The sequence below is a fragment of the Notamacropus eugenii genome, chromosome 3 (genome assembly GCF_028372415.1).
Source record: "Notamacropus eugenii isolate mMacEug1 chromosome 3, mMacEug1.pri_v2, whole genome shotgun sequence".
Classification (NCBI taxonomy): domain Eukaryota; kingdom Metazoa; phylum Chordata; class Mammalia; order Diprotodontia; family Macropodidae; genus Notamacropus; species Notamacropus eugenii.
The window spans coordinates 290845984-290866399 of NC_092874.1; the positions used below are offsets into that span (position 1 = coordinate 290845984).

General features: G+C 38.9%; 1 protein-coding gene and 1 pseudogene across 2 annotated transcripts in view; one reads left to right on the top strand and one right to left on the bottom strand.

Moving 5' to 3' along the window:
• LARGE1 (LARGE xylosyl- and glucuronyltransferase 1) overlaps nucleotides 1-20416 on the bottom strand; it is a 611843-nt gene that overhangs the window by 194623 nt on the left and 396804 nt on the right. The gene's annotated exons all lie outside the window — the stretch shown is intronic.
• On the top strand, nucleotides 7278-7887 carry LOC140534631 (coiled-coil domain-containing protein 12 pseudogene; annotated as a pseudogene).

Genomic DNA, 20416 nt, shown 5'->3' on the forward strand with positions numbered 1-20416 from the left:
GGTCCATAGAGGTTAAATGGCTTGCCTAGGGTCATACAGCTAGTAAGTGTCTGAGGCAGCTTGCTGGCTTCCTTCATTCCTTCTTACCTGCTTCCTCTATCTCTGTCCACATGGGAAATCATACCCTTAAAGCAATACACATTTTGATTTCTTAAATCTCACAAGAAAACTTGGAGTCTGGGGGCAAGTTTTTTTTCCTTCTCTTCCCTCCTTATTTATTCTATCCATTTTTTAAAATGGGCACAATTAACTCTTCTGTCCCATGTAGTTTAATATGTGATTTCTTGAAACAGACCTCTGGAAAACTAGGCATGGATAAAGTCCATTGGTATTCAGATGGAGCTATTTGACCATGCCTTAAGCCCAAATGATTGGCTCTCACTGATTGGCCAATCAATAATAAGTCCCAACCCAAGTCTCACTTGGTCACAGCTTAGGTTTTGATGACTCACAATGGAGTGTAAATAGTAATTGTTTCTGTTCTGACCAGAAACCCTGAGGGTCTTCCCATCCCAGATTGTTGTTGTTGTTGTTGTTGTTGTTGTTGTTTAGGAGACAAATGAAGACATCTTTTACCTTGTTTCTTACCTAAACTTAAATCACTGAGTGGGTATTGCCTCAGGCAAACAGACCCGGGAAAGACCTTTGCTTAAAAAGGCCAAGGTCTCCCATGGCATCTCGGGGCATTTCCAGTTGTCCTGACCTAAGTCTTGCTACTGGACTTGGATGACTCTGGAAGAAAGAGTGAGTCTGATGATTCTGCACAGTCCTACCTCAAATCCAATTCTCTTGCAAGTCAACACATCGCCCACTTGATGCCATTGGTCCTGTCCCTTTTGAGAATGAAGGATGGACAACAGTGTGAGGCAGGATCTGAACTCAGATCTTCCATTGATTAGATAATTGTTCAGCATAATTTCCTCACTATGTTTTTGTCTATGTTCTTTTTTTTCTTATACAAATAAACTCAGTCTTTATTCATGCCTCAAATGTGAGCATAGGTAGAGATGAGGGACAGATATGAGGCATGATCACTAGAACTGGAAGAACCTACTGTTACTAGTACAGATAGAGGGGGTCAGAAAACATTTGAGAGTGGGAGGCAGGTCTTTTAGCTGAGGACTAGCCAAAGAATTTAACCTGTGAATTGTGGGAGGGAGGGAACAGAAGGGCGGATTTCTGTGAAGGAGGACCAGAATTTCTCAGTGATGTAGCAGGGCCCAAAATGACAATCCAGTATTGGTAATCAGGCCAGGGTTAAAAATCAAGTTAAAGAATAAACACAACAGACATGCCAAGATAACCTACACCAAGATTTCTTTGGAGCACCGGAATCCAAAGTCAAATGATTGGAAACTGGTCACTCAAATAGAGGTACGAGCAAGTACTGGATCAGGAGAAAAGGTAGTCAAGAAGCATTTATTAAGCACCTACTATATGCTAGGCATTTTGCTAAGCTGTGGGCATGCAAAGACAAGAGACAGTTCTTGCCCTTAAAGAGCTCACTGTTGAATGGGGAAACATAAATGGCAATATTCTTCACATATTTATGGACCTGTTCTAAGGAAATAGGATTACATTTATTCTACTTGGCCCCAGGGACAGAAGGAGGAAGAATTGTTGCAGAGAAGGGCTCTAGATTTGACACAAAGAAATATTACCTGAGAATTAAAGTTGTCCTAAAGTATAATGAGTTGCCTTAGGAGGCCCTGGGTTCCTTAGGACTAGAGGTCTTTAAGCAAAGGCTGGATGACTATGTATTGGCAATGGTGACAGTGGTGATTCTTGTTCAGAAGTGGGTTAGACTAGGGAGCCTAGTAGAGGGTAAACTCCTTCAGAAGACAAAAAAGTACTATTCTATCCCCTCCCTTTTATTCCTCTTTCTCACCTTCTATTTCCTATTCTTTTCTTTCTTTTCTTATTCTCTCCTCTCCCCAATCCTCCTTTCATCTCTCCTCTTATCTCCTCTCCTGTCTTTACCTTCTGTCTCTCCAGTTCTTTCCTCCTCTCTTCTATCTCTGTCTTTTTCTTCTCCTCTTCTCTCTTCCCAAAGAACCTAGTACTGCATGGGGCACAAAAAGATACTTAAGATTTGTTGAATTGAATAACCCCTTCCAACCTCAGAGATTTTGTGGTTTGGGAAAATGAGGACTGAAATGGACTTGATTGCTTACTGCACCCAATCTACCTTTCCAACGATTTGGTCTTTTACAATGACAACTTTCTTATCTACCCTACTCTGTCCTCAAATACATTTAGGTCACAACTGGTTTTACCAGGCTCCATCCTGATCCAACCATGCCAGGGAGGACATTGTTTCAGATAACAGTGATCTATGAATTGCATGGTAAATGTGAGAGAAGCCCAAGGGGCCTTTGATATCATAAAAAACTACCATTTTCTAACAGTAGCATAGCTTGGCTGGCCTCAGGTAAGCCTGTGTCTCTGAAATGTTCTTTTGTTGCACAGGTACAAAGATACAGTGGAAAAAGTCAGAAAATAATGTGTGAGGCCCATCCATACATTAGCTTATGGTCTGCAAACAACAGGTAAATGTGTGGCACTTTTTAAAATTCCTAGGCGATGACAATTTTCCATCAGTAATGCTTCCCTTTATGGTATCCCACAGCAAAAGAACAATAAAGAATTGTTGGCCTGCTCTAGGGTGCTTAATTCCCTTATATCTGCCATGGTAGATGGTGGGAAGTGTCACCAAGATAGACCGGCTCCACTGGCATTGTAAAACTGTTCAGGACATGGACTGTTCATCAGTGAGCTTGATGAGAAAGACACTGAGTTCTTCTGGAGCAACTTCACTTAAATACTCCCCTTTCCCATGCCCCACTATCTTTATCCATCCATTTCATCCCACTTCAGTAGAAGAAGACTCAGTTTGGCCATGCACTCATCATATGATCTTTCTCATCCTATACCATATAATATTTGAGAGTTATAAAGCATTTCCTTGGATCTTTCTAACAAACTCATGAGTGAAGAATCAAACAGATCTTGACCCATTTTGCATATTACTGCAGAAGATGACTTAGCTTAAGTGTTGTTCAGTTATTTCAGTCATGTCCAATTCTTTATGGCTCCAGTTAGGGAATTTTTGGCTGACATACTAAAGTGGTTTTCCATTTTCTTCTCCAGCTCATTTTACAGATGAGAAAGTGAGGAAAATAGGGGTAAGTGACTTGCCCAGGGTCACACAGCTGTTTCAGGCTGGATTTGAATTCATGAAGATGAGTCTTCCTGATTCTCAGCCCAGTGCTCTATCTACTGTGCCACCTAGTTGCCCAGAGTTTAAATACTTACATTTTAAAACAGCACTTTCCATTAGAATTAGAGTGAGGAAGAAAACATTACAATTTCATCCCCCTAAATGTCTATAAATACAAGTTATTATATTCTGCTTACAAGAAGGCACAAACCTCCTTGAAAGCACCCTTAATCAAAAGGACCCTTATACAACTCCTTATGTGCATGCCCTTGTCTCACTCAAGGCAAGCAAGGTGATTCGGTGGTTCCAGCGCTGAGTCTAGAGTCAGGAAGACCTAAATTCAAGTCAGGTTTCAGTCACTTACTGACTCTGTGGCCCTGAGCAGGCCACATGATTCCTTAACTGCAAAATGGGGATAGCAATAGTATTTACCTCCCAGAGTTGTTGTGAGGATCAAAGGAGATAATATTTGTAAAATGCTTGTGCCTGACACATAGTTGGTGTCACCATCCTTCTTCACTGTCCTTCCCCTACTCCCATCGATAATACTGTTTCTGCAACTCAAGGATGTCTTAATTTAGAAACTCTGGGCCTAACAGATATTCTACCCCATTTAGTATATATTTTTTTTCTTCCTGTTCATTATTGTATAGAAGATACTTGTATCCATTAAAGAGGTGTGGGGAGAATCTTTTTAAAGGAAATGGTTTTCCCCCAGTTGGCCAACTGTTTGAATAAGACTGTAAGCAAATTGTCTGCCAAACAGAGAACAGGTCTTATTCCTGTTAAGAGATTAATTAGGACACTGAGAAATTAATGCTCCAAAAGGAAAAGGATCTCATTTATAGTCACACAGATAGTAAATGACAAAGATAGGAATCAAACCTACATATTTTCATCTTCTGTGTTTGTTAATAAGCATTGGGTTAGAGATAGTGACATCTGATCACAATGGGAACCACTACTATGGAACGTGGCCAAAACACTCCAGTTTAATAGTTATCTTTTTTCCCTTGCGTATCCATTCATCCATCCATCTCTCTCTCTCTCTCTCTCTCTCTCTCTTTTCCCCCTCTTTCTCTCCATATACATATATAATGTATATATGCATACATACATATATACACACACATTCTCTCCTCCCAACAGCATGCAAATTCCTTGAGTGCAGAAACTGATTCATTTTTGTCTCTGTAGCACCACTGCCTAGTCTGACATAGTGGAATACCTCCTTAATAAAAGCTTGCAGAATTGATTGAAAAATGAAGCTGCTTTACAGTTTTGTTTGACTCATCTGAAATAAGTCCAATAGTTAACTTCTCTGACAAGGAAAAGGTAGATGAGTTAATATGGAGCTAATCTAATTTCATTATTCAGTGATTCCCCACCTCTCAAGGCAGACAATTCACTGCTTTTCTATTTTGAGATGTGTGTAGTCTTCTGCCTCCACCATTCATCAGGGAAATACAAGCATCAATTTTATGGATTTACTTCCATGCTATACTTGATTCTAGCACTTTTCCCTCCAGTGAATCTTAGTTCTTCCTATGGTTCTTCCCTGTCTTTTTCATTGTTGCCCTTTCTCATCCCTTTTTTTCTCTTTTGACACTCAGTTGTCCAAGGAGAAAAATAGCCTTTCATATACATCACAAACCAATTAGAGTTTTCTTTTCTTTCTGTTCAGCAGACCAACCAATCACAGGCTCCCTCCAGGTGTAATCTTTGTGTTTTCATACCTAGGTTATATTTGTTGGACAAAATATAATTCTCTAGTGAATAATTAATTGAAAAATATCTTTTTCCTTCAAGGGCATGACATTGAGGATTAGGCGATTATCTCCTCTTACCCTCACTTATTCAAGGAACATTATTAAAACATCTCCAAGCCAGACACTCTGCTAGGTATTGGGGATACCAGGCAAGCCAACAAACAAATGTCCCTAGCTTTGAGGACAGTCCATTGAAAAGCTATGATTCTGGTGTTCAAACTGAAGTATGCTTGCTGAGAGTACAGAGATGTCATCTCTTCACTGGGGTGCTCTCTGCTGACCTCCACTTCTATCGCCATTGCTGATGCTGCCCATTACCCCTCACTGGCTTCTTCTGTGATTTTTTTCTTTGATTTTCCTCAGTATTGTCTTTTCCAATCTCTAATCCACTTTTCCCTGATGCTCACTTTTTGCATGAAAAGGCCATCTATTTATAGCTATCACTAGACAAGCAAAATATTCTTTTCATTAAATGCTGCAAACCAACCCATTGAAGGATGACAGATGTAATCTTTGGGTCATCCCATCTTCTTGTCTGTATCTGTTGTTGGTTTCTTGGGATCTGTTTCCCCTCTCCCAGCTTCTTGACAAAGAAACAGGTGCAGTATAGTATGCTATGCTATTATATAAGGTGTGTGTGTGTGTGTGTGTGTGTGTGTGTGTGTGTGCGTGCGTGTGTATGTGTGTGTGTGATTCCAGTTATTTCCCTGTCAGACATTCTAGAAGTCTTAAGTTTTATGAAAGTCAAGTTCCTAGTAGTTGAGATTTTAATGTGTATATCATATAATCAGTAGTATAAATGCACATATAGAATTATTAAATTATTTGAGGGCAGGCGTCATAAATGTTTCCATTTTTACATGCACGGTATAGTGCCCTGCATATAGTAACCATTTAACAAATACTTGTGTCAAGGTCCTTTGGCTAGTACTGACTGAGGGAGAGAGGAGGGCTGCCCTCTGAGACAAATGAGACAAAGTAAAGCGAGTTGAAAGCAAGAAAAAGAAGAAAAGAAAATAAAGAGAAAGAAGGTATCGATGTAACAGGGAACATCGTGCAGGATAACAGAAAGCTGGAAACAAACTATGTGGTCAACAAGTGGGAAATGGCAGAAGACATTATGGTATATGAATGAAACGTTACTATGCTATGAGAGAGGAGGAATGAGAAGAGTGTGGATGAACATGGAAAGGATGGATTAAATGATATGGAGTGAAGAAAGTAGAGCCAAAGAATTAAATACGCAATGACAAGAAAACCAATATAGTCACCATGGAGAGGAAATACAACTCCAGTCAAACATAATCTTAAGTCAATCCCATACTGGCAAAGCTAAAAGATAGATCCTTACTTTTTGTTAATAATCAATTAATCCCTCAGACTCCCATTACTTGGGTACTTCTAGGGAATTTTTCTCTTGTGTCAAAACAAAATATATAACGAAAATAATACACTCATTGTAAAAGGTAACCTTAAAATACAGAGTTATCACTACCCATCCTTGTGATAAACTTTGAACTTAGGACCTCAGGAACTCAGAACAAAATCCAATACATATAATTTTCTCAGTAACACACAGAGCACAGGAGAAAACAAACACATATTGAAAGACATCCAGGTAGCTAGATATTCCAGATCTAAACAACTACAAATCAAAGTCTCCCCTGCCTCTCTTTTCTCTCCTTCATGTCAATGCACTCAGGTCTCTAACAATGTAAAGCACCATTTTTGGAAGAGTAGCCCAAAGAGCTGAGTTCTTTCAGTTATTAGATGCTGCTTACAAGTCATCTCAGTGTGCCTGGGAGAGTTCTATACTCCTTGGACTACTGGTAGCAGCTGCTGCCTTTCTGACCTTACAGCTCATTTGTTCTGCCTTCTTAATTGTGATACCAATTTGTTGAATTGCTGAAGGTAGAAACCCAAGGGTCATCTTTCAGAAGCAGTTATACATAGATGAGAGGATCCGGAAAGGGAGAAAGGCAAGGAGAGAAAAGAGAGAGGAGGGGTAAAACAAAGTGACAGGAGAGACAGTAACAGAAAAGGTAAGAGAGATAAGAGGAAGAGAAAAGAAGGAGGGCGAGGATACGGCATGCAACAAAGAGAAAAAGCAAAGGGGAAGAAGAGGGAGGGAATGTAAAGGAAAGCCAGGGAGGAGGCCTGAATACAGGGTATGCTCCAGATTCCCCTGGATGAAGGTAATTTTAAAAATTAATACAGATTCATAATTGAGGTATCCAAGCTAGCCAAACCTCAATAACTTAAAAATATATAAAAATAGGAGAAACAAGATGGCTGTGCTGCTTTCTGGTGTGGGATATCAGGGAGAGGAGATACTGCCACAAAAAGAGTGGCTCAAGGGGCTTAGAGAAAAGACTGGATGCAAGTATAAGAAAGATGAGAAACCAGAAAGTAAACACTTCAAAGAAGAGGAAGAAGGAGGCGAGAAACACGGGGAACTCAAATTGCAGAACTATTTATTTGAGGATGATGAGCTAAAGAAAAGAAAGGTGCTACAGGCCAAACCAGCCTCAGTGGAAGAGAAAGTAAAAGCATTGAACCCTGAACCCATTATCGAAGAAACGGATTTGGCCAACCTTGTCCCCAGAAAACCAGATTGAGACTTAAAGAGAAATGTGGCTAAAATCTTGGAAAAGCTAGTGAAGAGAACACAGAGTGTCATTGCTGAGTTAATCCGAGAAAGATTTAGAAGCCAAGAAGATGACCTGAAATCTCAAAGAAAGCCAGAAGAGAGTGACTCAGATTAAAATAGCTTCTCCTTTGGTCATACAAGACAGCAATGTGGACTGATCCTTTTAGGCCAGAGACAAAGGCCTGCCTTCTATCTTGGTCCACAGAGTGACCTCCATTACGGTACTCCTAATGTCCTAATGTAATACATCTGTGCCCATACATACAAATGTGCATCTTAGAGCACAGTTTTAGAGGTGTGACTTGAGTATGTCTCTTCTATGATTACCACAATCTAAACTAAAAAAACCTTAACATGATACATCAGTGAGAGATTCTCTGATGTTATCACCATGTTAACATTTTCCACCAGTTCACATATAGAAGATTCCATTTTTATTTTACTTTTTAAAAAGCATCTGTTTATTATTTATTTTTAACATTCTTTTTACATTTTGAGTTCTAGATTCTTTCCCTCCATCTCACCCCCTTTCATACCCACTGAGAAGGCAAGCAGTGATATCAATTATACATGTGAAATCATGCGAAACATTTCTATATTAGCATTTTTTTAAAGTAAGAAAAATAGAGAAAGTGAGAAAATGACACGTCAGTTAGCATTCAGAGTTCCAGGATGGCATATGCCAAATAGGTAACTTCAGTCTTTACTGAAAGCAAAAAGCTTTTTTGTTAATATATCAGTCAAATTGATCAAATGCTGGCCAGTTAACAACTTGATTCTGGGCAGGTAGGGGGCAATGGTAAGGCAGGAAGTAACATTGCCGTGTATAATGTGTATAGAGTATATATTTTGGACTTTTTTCTAATTTATTAGAAATAAAGACAGACCCAAGTATATGAAAAATATATAAAAATAACTTAAAATATATCAATAACTTAAAAAAACAATTTACAATCCAAGACCTTAAATTCAAGTGAGAGAAAAGTCTGAGGATGAAATCTGCTGAAAACTTTCTTTTAAATAAAGACTTTGGGTTACAATTAGGTACATTCCTTATTAATTCCAAATATTTTCTAGAACAATATACTAGTCATATATACCAGTCATATACTGGTCTCAGGGCTGTTTTTAATGGTCTTTCTTTACAGCTATTAATATTAATAGTTCATGCTAGGCACACCACAGCTGCTTAATAACCTCTCAGTTGGGGAAGGGTATGTGGATTAGTAAGTTAAATGATTATGTTTGTAAATAGAGTTTAAAGCATTGGATAAAAACAAATGGATGTGTTCACAAATTGTTGCTATCACAGGGGTCAATTACTGAGTAAACCGACTCAAGGGATCCATGAAAGGTAAGAATGTTTTGGGGACTCTTTCAAAATTTGGAAGATGGAAGGGCACTCTATACAACACTCAGGGTGTGGCTGGCACGCCTGCTCATGTTTGTCCTTCATTCTGGAAGAGGACCAGGCACCAGGGAGATGATGGCATGACTGGCAGTGACTTGGATTTGAGTGAGGGAGGGCTATGCAAGGTCACCAGCCTCACTTTCTCCTCCAGAGTCATCTGGGTCCAGTGGCCAGATATCAATCAGGAAGACTGGAGATGGCGCAGAGGCATGCCTGGTGAATACTGACTGAATGAATAAATGAGTGATAACATCCCTGATACAAAGCACATTGATTTGCATTCGAGTCCTCTAGACTCCAAGTACTGTACTCTGTTCTACTGTGTGACCCATCGTCTAATGCATGAGACCAGAGCTGGTCAGGTTACCAAGGGATAGCAAGCACTGATGCCAGCTTTGAGGTGCCTGGACATTCTGGGTAGGCTACCTCATGATACAGCTCTGATGCTTTACCTGGCCCACCTGTGTCTGACAGCAAACATACCTGTTGAACAGAAACTGCCTTTCATTTCTGCACTGTCAATGAAAGTGAGGCAGAATTGTGTAGTGGTTAGAGAACTTCACTTCACTTCAGGAAGACCTGAATTCAAATTCCGCCTCAGATACTTCCCAGTCATGTGGCTCTAAGGAAGTTACTTAACCTCTGTCTGCCTCAGTTTTATCATCTGTAAAAAGAGGACACCGGACTCAGTGGACTCTATGGAACTTCTGGCCTGAAATATGATTGCATGACTCATGAAAATAATCAATCTCAACAATTAAAATGTATTTCACTTTAGACCATTTTCAGTTCCTTTCTTCTGAGAAGTTTCCTTTTCAGACTAAGAGAATTCTGATCATGGTATATTCTGGTATTTTTATTTCCATTATAATCACTTAAATTCCAAGGCAATCTGTTACAGTCTTCGCCACCATCGAGGTAAGCTAGCCTCCCTTTCCAGCCTGAACAGCATGGAGCTAGGGAGACAGAAGCATATCAATGTTCCAGTCATAATTAAGAAATTCTCCTTATAGCTACTCCAAAAAGGGAGCCTCTGCTTCCTTTCTGAAGGCTAGGGAGCCTTTAGCCAGCGCTTCTATCTCATTACAAAACTCAATGGCCCTTCATTAAAATGTCTGATGAAAGTTCTCCACTTAAGAGATGCCTCTCAATAAAGGGGGGTACCTTCTGCATTTGAGGATGGATGATCCCCTGTGGGAATTTGTGGTAACTTCCTTCTGGTCAGAGAGTAAGATTAAGAGTAGTAATAGTAGTAGTAGTAGTGGTAGTAGTAGTGGTAGTAGTAGTGGTAGTAGTAGTGGTAGTGGTAGTGGTAGTGGTAGTGGTAGTGGTAGTAGTAAGTAAGTAGTGGTAGTAATCATAGTAGCAATGATGATGATGATGATGATGACGACGACGATGATGACGGTGATGATTATTATTATGATGATAATTTCTTTAGTGATGGCTATTCCTTATCTTATTGTAGGCAGCAGGGGGTGATAGGAATAGGTACCAGACTTGTGATTATATTAGTACGGGGAACTACCAGGTAAGGTAATTCCCTCTACTAATGTAGGTTGGCACCTTCTTTGGAACACTTAGAGAGAAGCTTGGGTCACAGAGCTTGAGTGACTTTCCCAGGGCTCTAAAGCAAAAATGGATTAGGGGTAGGATGTGAACTCAGGTGTTCCCATCTCCAAGGTTGGCTCTCTGCTGACTTATAGTAGGAAGCAGGGAAGAAGTGAGGAATAAAAGTGCCACAAACAATGACAGCTGGCACTTTAAGGCTTACAAAGTACTTTACATACATTACCTATCTGAGGTCCACAGCCATCCTAAGATGCAGGTGCAAAAGGTACTATTACTCCCATTTCACAGAAGAGAAAATTGAGGTTCACTAGGAGGGAAGTCACTTTGCTCATGGTTATAAAGCTAATAGGTATCAGAGGTAGGTTTGAACCTCTGTTTTCTTGACTCAATATCCATACTATCTATGCAATACTAAGCAAGACATTTAAATCGTCTGTGCCTCAGTTTCCTCATTGGTAATATTTGGTGGCTGGATTGGATGGGCTCTAGGTTCCCATAAAGCTCTAGGTCTATCTGTGATCCTATCCATGTGACCTTGAGAAAGTCTCTTCTGCTCTTTGCGTTTTAGTTTCTTCTTTTGTAAAATGACATTGGACAACAAGGCCCCTGGGTTTCCTTCCAGTTCTTGAGACAGAATTCCATTATCTCAGCTACTTGGCCTTGGGTAAGTAATTTTCCTTCTCTGGGCCTCAGTTTCTTCATCTGTAAAGTGAGGGAGTTGATCTCTGTGGTCTCTGAGGTCTCTTCTAGCTCTAAACTGATGAATTTGACCCATAATGCCGATAATGGAAGATGATGTTTACTTGTGTTTTGAGTACTTTACAGACATGATCTCATTTGAACCTCACAGTAACCCTGAAAGGAAGATCCGAAGCACTTTTATTCCCCTTTTACAGATAAGGAGACCGATACCATCTTTGGTTTTATTTGTCAGACTGAGAGCAGGGATTGTTGCCTCTTTTGTATTTGTACCTGCAGCACCTTTACAATGCCTGATACATGGCAGACAATAAATGCCTGATCGCTGATGTATAGGCTAGCTACACTTAAAATAACCCCAATAAAAATCTGAGGCAGCAAAAGACAGAGGGACAGAGTCAAAGTGACCTGGGTTCATGTTGCTCTTGTGCCTCTTACTATAGCATGGACAAATCATTTCTGAGACTCAGTTTCCTTTAGCAGTGAAATCAGGATCTGATTTTTTTAGTACATATGTATCAGACACAGGGCTTAACAGGGAAAACAAAAAAAGGGAGGGAGGGTAGCAGTCTCTGATCTTTCAAGGGACTTAAACACTTATAAGGGTTCAAGGGACTTAAATACTTATAAACACTTATAGACAGCAGGTATGTGTATATACACATATATACATATATATACATGTGCATACATATATACATACATATATATATTTATAGTCACACTATACACACATCCACATCCATGTATGCACACACACATCAAATAGGAATCATTACAAGACAGTCTAGACCAGGAAGGGCGCTAACACTGGGTGGGATCAGGGAAGTCTTCTAGTAGAAGATAGGGCTCGAGCTGAGTCTTGAAGGGGCAGGAAGATAATAAGTATTTCTACAGCACCAACTGTATACCAGGCACTCTGCTAAGGACTTACAAACGTTTCCTTATTTCATCCTCACAACAACCTTGAAAGGTAGGTATTGTTAATATCCCCATTTTACAGGTGAAGAAAATGAGGCACACAGAGATTAAGTGACTTTCTCAGGATCACAGAACTGTTAAATGTTGGAAGCTGGATGGGATCTCAGGTCTTCCTGATTCCAGGCCTATCGCTCTATTCACTGAATCACCTAGTTGTGCCACCCCCCCCCATATATACATATGGATAGATATAGATAGATACGTAGATATGCATACACACACACATATATACACACCATACACATGTATGTATGCATGCAGTTATATTGAGAGGCAGTCTGGTGTATTGGGCAGGGACCAGAAAGTGCCAGTTTCATACTGTGCCTCTGATATTCATTGGTTGTGACTTCCTGAACATGAAGCGAATGTCTAAGACTGTCCTTTGCAGAAGAGAGGCCCATCTGCACTGTTAGAGGGAGTTACTTCATTCAGGAGTTTACATGTCAATGAAATCACACATCTAGCCCCCATAACCCATGTTCTATTAAAAGAGAGAAGAAAAACAGTTGTCTTGTCCAAATCCAGGCCACTTCTAGGAGCTGTATTTGTGTCTCCAGAGAAGCCTATTATCTCCATTTTTCATGCCTGGGACACTGTCTGTACCCTCTTACTGCCATATTGCCTCCCATCTCTGCCTCATGCATTGTACCCCTGTCCAAGCTCATGTGATGCCTTCTCTGGGAATCCTCGCTTAATTGTTCCAACCAGAAGTTCCCAGTATCATGAGTTCAGAGCTGGAAGGCACCTCGGAGGCTGTCTAGTTCAACCCTCTCATTTTACAGAAGAAGAAACCAAGGCCCAGGGAGGTTAATTAGTTTCTTCCTCCTCTAGACTCTTGTGGCATTTGCTTCCTACCTGTCTCATGCCATTATTGTACAATAAGTTATTCTATTTGATTCTGAGCATGTCTTATCTCCTAATAAACTGTGAGTTCGGGAGGAGTAGAAACTACATAGTATTCATCCTTGTGTTCCCTTGGCACGTCACGCAGAATCTTGAACTCAGTAAGTGTCCAATAAATATCTGAATCCTCTCGTGAGGTATGCAGTTATATCCCAAGGTAGAGTCAATTTTTGCTCAAGGAAGCAAACATGGGCTGTGACAATTCCACCCAAACACTCTCTCCCAGGATGATGAGACCACTGACTTTGAGCTGGAAGGAATCTAAACAGGGGAGAGAAACTTTATGAAAGGACTAAAAGGGACTTTGGAGATCATCTGGCTGCCTTCTCCATTTAACACACAGGAAACTTTGGCCCTGAGAGGACAGCATAGAAATCAGAAAATCAGAGGTCCAAAGCAAACATCAATGGCCATTCAGAGTGGTCAAGTGACTTGCTCAAGGTCACACAGAATGTGAACCCAGATACTCTAACCATAGAGTATACCAGAATATCTCCACATGGGTTACACAGCTGGATGTACCAGAGATAGGACCCGAACCCAATTCTTTCTGACTTGAGGGCCAGCCCTCTAATAACTGTATCACATGATCTCTCAATCATCTTATCAGTTAGCATCATATCCTTTATCAAGGTCCCTGGTTTGTTCTCAGTCTTTGTCATTCAAAACCCTGTAAGACTGGGCTGTCATTCAAAGATGACTGACACAGAGGCATTGTTTTTAAATTTCACCTACTAGTCAAAATTCACCATCCTGCTGCTGAAACAATTCATATACCATCTCCTTGCTCAGAGGAATTAGAAATATATATATATATATGCATACATAAAAAATATATATACATATATATACATATATATATACACATACACAAAAGTAAGAATAAAGAAACATTTAAAGTGCCATAAAAAAAGAGGAATGTGTGTGTGTGGTACATACACACACATACATACACACACCCATATATCTATCTATCTATCTATCTATCTATCTATCTATATATATATATATATATATATATATATATATATATATATATAGAGAGAGAGAGAGAGAGAGAGAGAGAGAGAGAGAGAGAGACAGAGACAGAGACAGAGAGACAGAGAGAGACAAAGAGAAATAGATCATATAGTTAAAGATACTATGGTATAGTGGAAAGAACACTGAGCTTGGAATCAGGGACCCTGGGTTCTAGTCTCAGGTGATGCATTTCCTAGTTATTTCAATTTGGGCAAGTTCCTTCACTTGCTGAGGACTCAATTTCCTTACACATAAAATGGAGGTAATAATAATCTAGTACTCATAGGTTTTCACATGCTCTGAAGTCCTCCCCTCTCTCTGTTTCTCCCTTCTCTTTTCCTTTCCTCTCCTCTCTCTTTCATTAATATTTTCTGTTTTTATATCATCTTATTTCTGAATTTATTCTTTTCCAACTCTATTACCTAGAACAGCATCTCTTGGAAGGAGGGAGAGAAGAAAAGAGGGAAGGAGAGGGAGAGGAAGGAAAGGAGTGAGGGTGAGAGAGGGAGAAAGAGAGAACCAATTTGACAGTGCCTACCATGTTTGTCATCCATAGCTCCCCACCTCTACAAAGAAGAAAAAGAGGTTTTTTTATAATGATCTTCATAACAGCCCTGGGGAGGTAGAGCCAAGATGGCAGAGTTAGAGCAGCTACTCACCTAAGCTCTTACACAAACTCCCTCAGGTACCTCTAAAAAGAGAATCTGACCAAATTTTGGAGGTGCAGAATGCAATAGGAGATAGTCTCACAGCCCAGGACAGACTGGAAGATCCACGGGAAGAATCTGTTCCATGAGGGTGGAGGAGTATACAGTGCACAGCACAGCATCCCTGCCACAGCACACTCAAATAGGAAAGCCCCAGGGTGGTGTGAAGAAGCAGGAGCACAGTGGGATAGCAGCTCAGGGCGAGAGTCAAATGGAGCTGAATGAGTGAAAGCCACAGAAGAAGGCCCAGGTATCTGCAGCAGCTGCACCTGAGACTTTCAGCCCACAGATTAAATGTCTGTAAGACACTTACTGGAGCTGGCAGAGTGATAGGTAAGTGCTCTCTCCCCCTCCCCTTGTTGACCTTGAAAGAACCATAAAATATTTTCCCAGAAAAATCCTGGATAAGTAGGATCAGAAGAAGGGGCAAATAGTCTCACAGCACCTGAGGCCAGGAAAATAGCAAAGGAATATTCCCCTTACTGTGGCGGAGGACAGAGCTGTCCCAGAGAGCCGGAGCTCCAGGGGGGTGGAGTCTCCCACTAGGACCCAGGTGTGCCTAAGCACTCCAGGGGAAACAGGAAGGCAGCCTGGATCACCAAGTCCTGAGCTTGCCTTTGATCTAGCTCAGCTGAGGAGATATCCTGTGACCAGACCACCCCTCCTTGACACTTAACAAGCTAGCTCCAGGGCTAATCTGGGAAACACAAACAAAATTCACCTGCCTTTGCTTTCTCACACCAGTCAGCTCAGTACCAGGTTCTTCAGCATCTAACTGAAATAACCAGAGGCCACAACACACAAAGCCTCACCATCATGAGCAAGAAGCAAAGGAGGAAGGAAAAGACCATAGAATCTTTCTATGGGAAAAAGGAACAAAGCACAAATACCAAAGAGATCAGTATTGAGACTGTACTCCCATCTGAAACTTCAGAAGGGACTATGAACTGTTCACATGCACAGAGAACACTCCTGGAACAGCTGAAGAAGGAAATAGAAGGAAAAATGGCCAATGCTTTTCAAAGTATGAAAAAAGAATTCACTGAAGAGAATAGCTCTTCAAAAAGGAAAATTGAACAAATGGAAAAGGAAGCACAAAACCTAACCGGAAAAATTGGACAAATGGAAAAAGAAGTACAAAAACTAACAGTAGAAAATAATTCCTTAAAAGGAATAATTGGACAGATGGAAAAGGAGATGCAAAAGTTAACTGAAGAAAACAATTTGATAAAAATTGGAATTAGACAAGTAGAAGCTAATGACTCTATGAGACATCAAGAATCAATCAAACAAAATCTAAAGAATGAAAAGATAGAAGAAAATGTAAAATATCTAATTGAAAAAACAACTGACCTGGAAAATAGATCCAGGAGAGAAAATTTAAGAATTATTGGCCTACCAGAAAGCCATGATGAAAAAAAGAATCTGGACAATATCTTCCAAGAAATCATCAAGGTAAACTGTCTAGAAGTTCTAGATTCAGAAGGTAAAATAGTCATCAAAAGAATCCACCATTCACTTCCCAAAAGGGATCCCAAACTAAAATCACCAAGAAATATTGTTGTCAAATTCCAGAACTATCAAATGAAGGAGAAAATACTACAGGCAGCTAGAAAAAAACCATTCAAATATCGAGGAACTACAGTCAGGATCACACAGGACCCTTCAGCTTCTACATTAAAAGATCAAAGGAACTGGAATATGATATTTCACAAGGAAAAGGAACTAGGACTACAACCAAGGATCAATTACCCAGTAAAGTTCAACATAACATTTCATGCAAGGAGATGGACATTCAGTGAAATAAGGGATTTCGAGACTTTCCTAATAAAAAGGCCAGAACTCAATAGAAAATTTGATCTGCAAATGCAGGTCTCAAGAGAGGCATAGAAAGGTAAACAAGGGAAAAGAAAACTTGTTACTCAATTTGGGCAAACTGTTTACCTCTCTATAAGGGAAGATGATACTCTTTAATCTTGAGAATTGTTTATCTATTATGAAATATCAAAGGGATATACAGAAATAGACGGAATGGGTATAAAGTAAATTATGTGATGATAAAAATGTGATTTAAGCATGTAAAGGAATTGTAACAGGAAATCTGAAAAGGAGGAAGTAGAAAATGGTAAATAACATCACAGGAAGAAGTACAAAATTATATTACAATAGAGGGAAAGAAGGGAGGGAGATGGGCATTGTTTGAGAGGTACTCTCATCTGATTTGGATCAAGGAGGGGACAACAAACTTAACTAAGTATATAAATCTAACTAGCTCTAAAGGCAGTAGGAGGGGAAGGGGGAAAGAAAGGGGGAAAGAAAGGGGAGGGGAGGCTAAAAGGAAGGGAAGAAGCAGCAAGGGTAAAGGGCAGTAAAAGGGAGAGGGGCTGAAAGAAGGAAGAGAAGACTGCAGGAGGTGGTGGTAAAAAATTAAAACTCTATTGTGGAGGGGAAGGGAGAACTAAAAGCACAAACAGGGGGAAAGAGGATGGAGGGAAAGACACAGATAGTAATCATAACTGTGAATGTGAATAGGATGAATTCTCCCATAAAATGGAGACAGATAGCAAAATGGATTAAAAGCCATAATCCAACAATATGTTGTTTACAAGAAACACATTTGAAACAGGGGGATACACACAGGGTAAAAAGTTGAAGTAGAATATATTGAGCTTCAGCTGATGTAAGAAAAGCAGGAGTAGCAATCCTAATCTCAGACAAAGCAAAAGCAGAAATAGATCTAATCAAAACAGATAAGGAAGGGAACTATGTCCTGCTAAAAGGCACCATACAAAATGAAGTAATATCATTACTAAACATATATGCTTCAAGTGGTATAGCATCCACTAGAGGAGAAGTTAAGGGAGTTACAGCAAGAAATAGACAGTAAAACTATACTGGTGGGGGACTTCAACCTTCCCCTCTCTGAACGTGATAAATCTAACCTTAAAATAAAGAAGAAAGAAGTTAAGGAGGTGAATAAAATTGTGGATAAAGTAGATATGATAGATCTCTGGAAAAAATTCAATGGGGATAGAAAAGAATATGCCTTTTTCTCAGTGGTACATGGCACATGTACAAAAATTGACCATGTTCTATGGCATAAAAAACCTTACAATCCAGTGCAAAAAGGCAGAGATAGTCAATGCATCCTTCTCAGATCATAATGCAATAAAAATCATATGTAATAAAAGGCCATGGAAAGGTAGATCAAAAATCAAATAATCTAAGAAAACTAAATAATCTAATCCTTAAGAAGGAATGGGTTAAAGAACAAATCACAGAAACAGTCAACAACTTCATTCAAGAGAATGACAATAATGAGACAACCTACCAAATCATATGGGATATTACAAAAGCAGTTCTTAGGGGAAGCTTTATATCTTTGATTGCCTACATGAATAAAATAGAGAAAAAGATCAATAAATTGTGTATGCAGCTGAAAAACTTCAAAAAAGAACAAATTGAAAATCCCCAAGCAAATATCAAATTAGAAATACTGAAAACCAAAGAAGAGATTAATAAAATTGAAATTAAGAAAACTATTGAACTAATAAATAAGACAAAGAGTTGGTTTTATGAAAACACCAATAAAATTGATAAACCTTTGGTCAATTTGATCAAAAAAAAAAAAAAAGAAAGAAGAAAACCAAATTACCAATCTCAAAAATGAAAAGGGTGAACTCATCTCTAATGAGGTGGAAATTAAAACAATAATTAGAAATTACTTCACCCAAATTTATGCCCATAAATTCAACAATCTAAATGAGACAGATGATTATTTTAAAAAATATAAATTGCCCAGATTAATAGAAGAGGAAGTTGAATACTTAAACAACCCCTTCTCAGAAAAAGAAATTGAAAAAGTCATCAATGAACTCCCTAGGAAAAAATCTCCAGGGCCAGATGGATTTACAAATGAATTCTATCAAACATTTAAATAACAGTTAATTCCAATACTACATAGACTATTTGGGAAATTGGGGAAGAAGAAGTGCTCCCAAATTCTTTTTATGATACAAATATGGTTTTGATACCTAAACTAGGGAGAGACAAAACAGAGAAAAAAAAATTTTCTCTAATGAATATAAATGGTAAAATTTTAAATAAGATTTTAGCAAAAAGAATATATCCACTTATCATGAGAATAATACATTATGATCAAGTAGGATTCATACTAGGAGTGCAGGACTGGCTCAATATTAGGAAAACTATTGGAGTTCTCGATCATATCAACAATAAAACTAACAGAAACCACATGATTATCTCAATAGATACAGAAAAAGCTTTTGACAAAATACAACACCCATTCCTATTAAAAACACTGGAGAACATAGGAATAAAGGCAACCTTCCATAAAATAATAAACAGTATCTACCTAAAACCTTCAGCAAGCATTATATGCAATGGAGATAAGCTAGATGCATTTCCAACAAGATCAGGGATGAAACAAAGATGCCCATTATCACAACTATTATTCAATATGGTACTAGAAATGTTAGCTGTAGCAATTAGACAAGATAAAAAAATTGAAGGAATTAGAATAGGCAAAGAAGAAACTAAGTTATCACTCTTTGCAGATGATAGGATGATATACTTAGAGAATCCCAGAGATTCAAGTAAAAAATTACTTGAAATAATAAACAACTTTGGCAAATTTGCAGGTTACAAAATAAACCCACACAAATCTTCTGCATTTCTATATATTACTAACAAAACTCAACAGCAAGAGATAGAAAGAGAAATCCCATTTAAAGGTAGGGTAGAAATGATAAAATATTTGGGAGTCTACCTGCCAAAACAAATCCAGGGACTATACGAACACAATTAGAAGACACTTTTTGCACAAATAAAGTCAGATCTAAGTAAGTGGAGAAACATCAGTTGTTCGTGGGTAGGCTGAACCAATATAATAAAAATGACAATTCTACATAAATTAATATACTTATTTAGTGCCATACCAATCAAACTATCTGATAATTATTTTCTAGAGCTGGAAAAAATAATATCAAAATTCATCTGGAAGAACAAAAGGTCCAGAACAGCAAGGGAACTAATGAAAAGAAATGCTAGTGAAGGTAGCCTAGCTCTACCAGATCTCAAATTGTATTATAAAGCAGCAATTATCAAAACCACTTGGTACTGGCTAAGAAACATAAGAGTAATAGACAAGTGAAATATGCTAGGTACTCAAGACACAGTAGGCAACAAATATACCAATCTACTGTTTGATAAACCCAAGGACCCCAGCTTCTGGGATAACAACTCAATATTTGACAAAAATTGCTGGGAAAACTGGATAAAAGTCTGGCAGAAACTAGGCATAGTCCAATGCCTGACACTGTACACAAGAATAGAGTCCAAATGGGTACATGATCTAGGTATAAAGATTGATTCTATAAACACATGAGTGGAGCAAGAAATAGTATATTTATCAGATTTATGGAGAAGGGAAGAATTTTTGACTAAAGAAGAGATAGAAAGCAT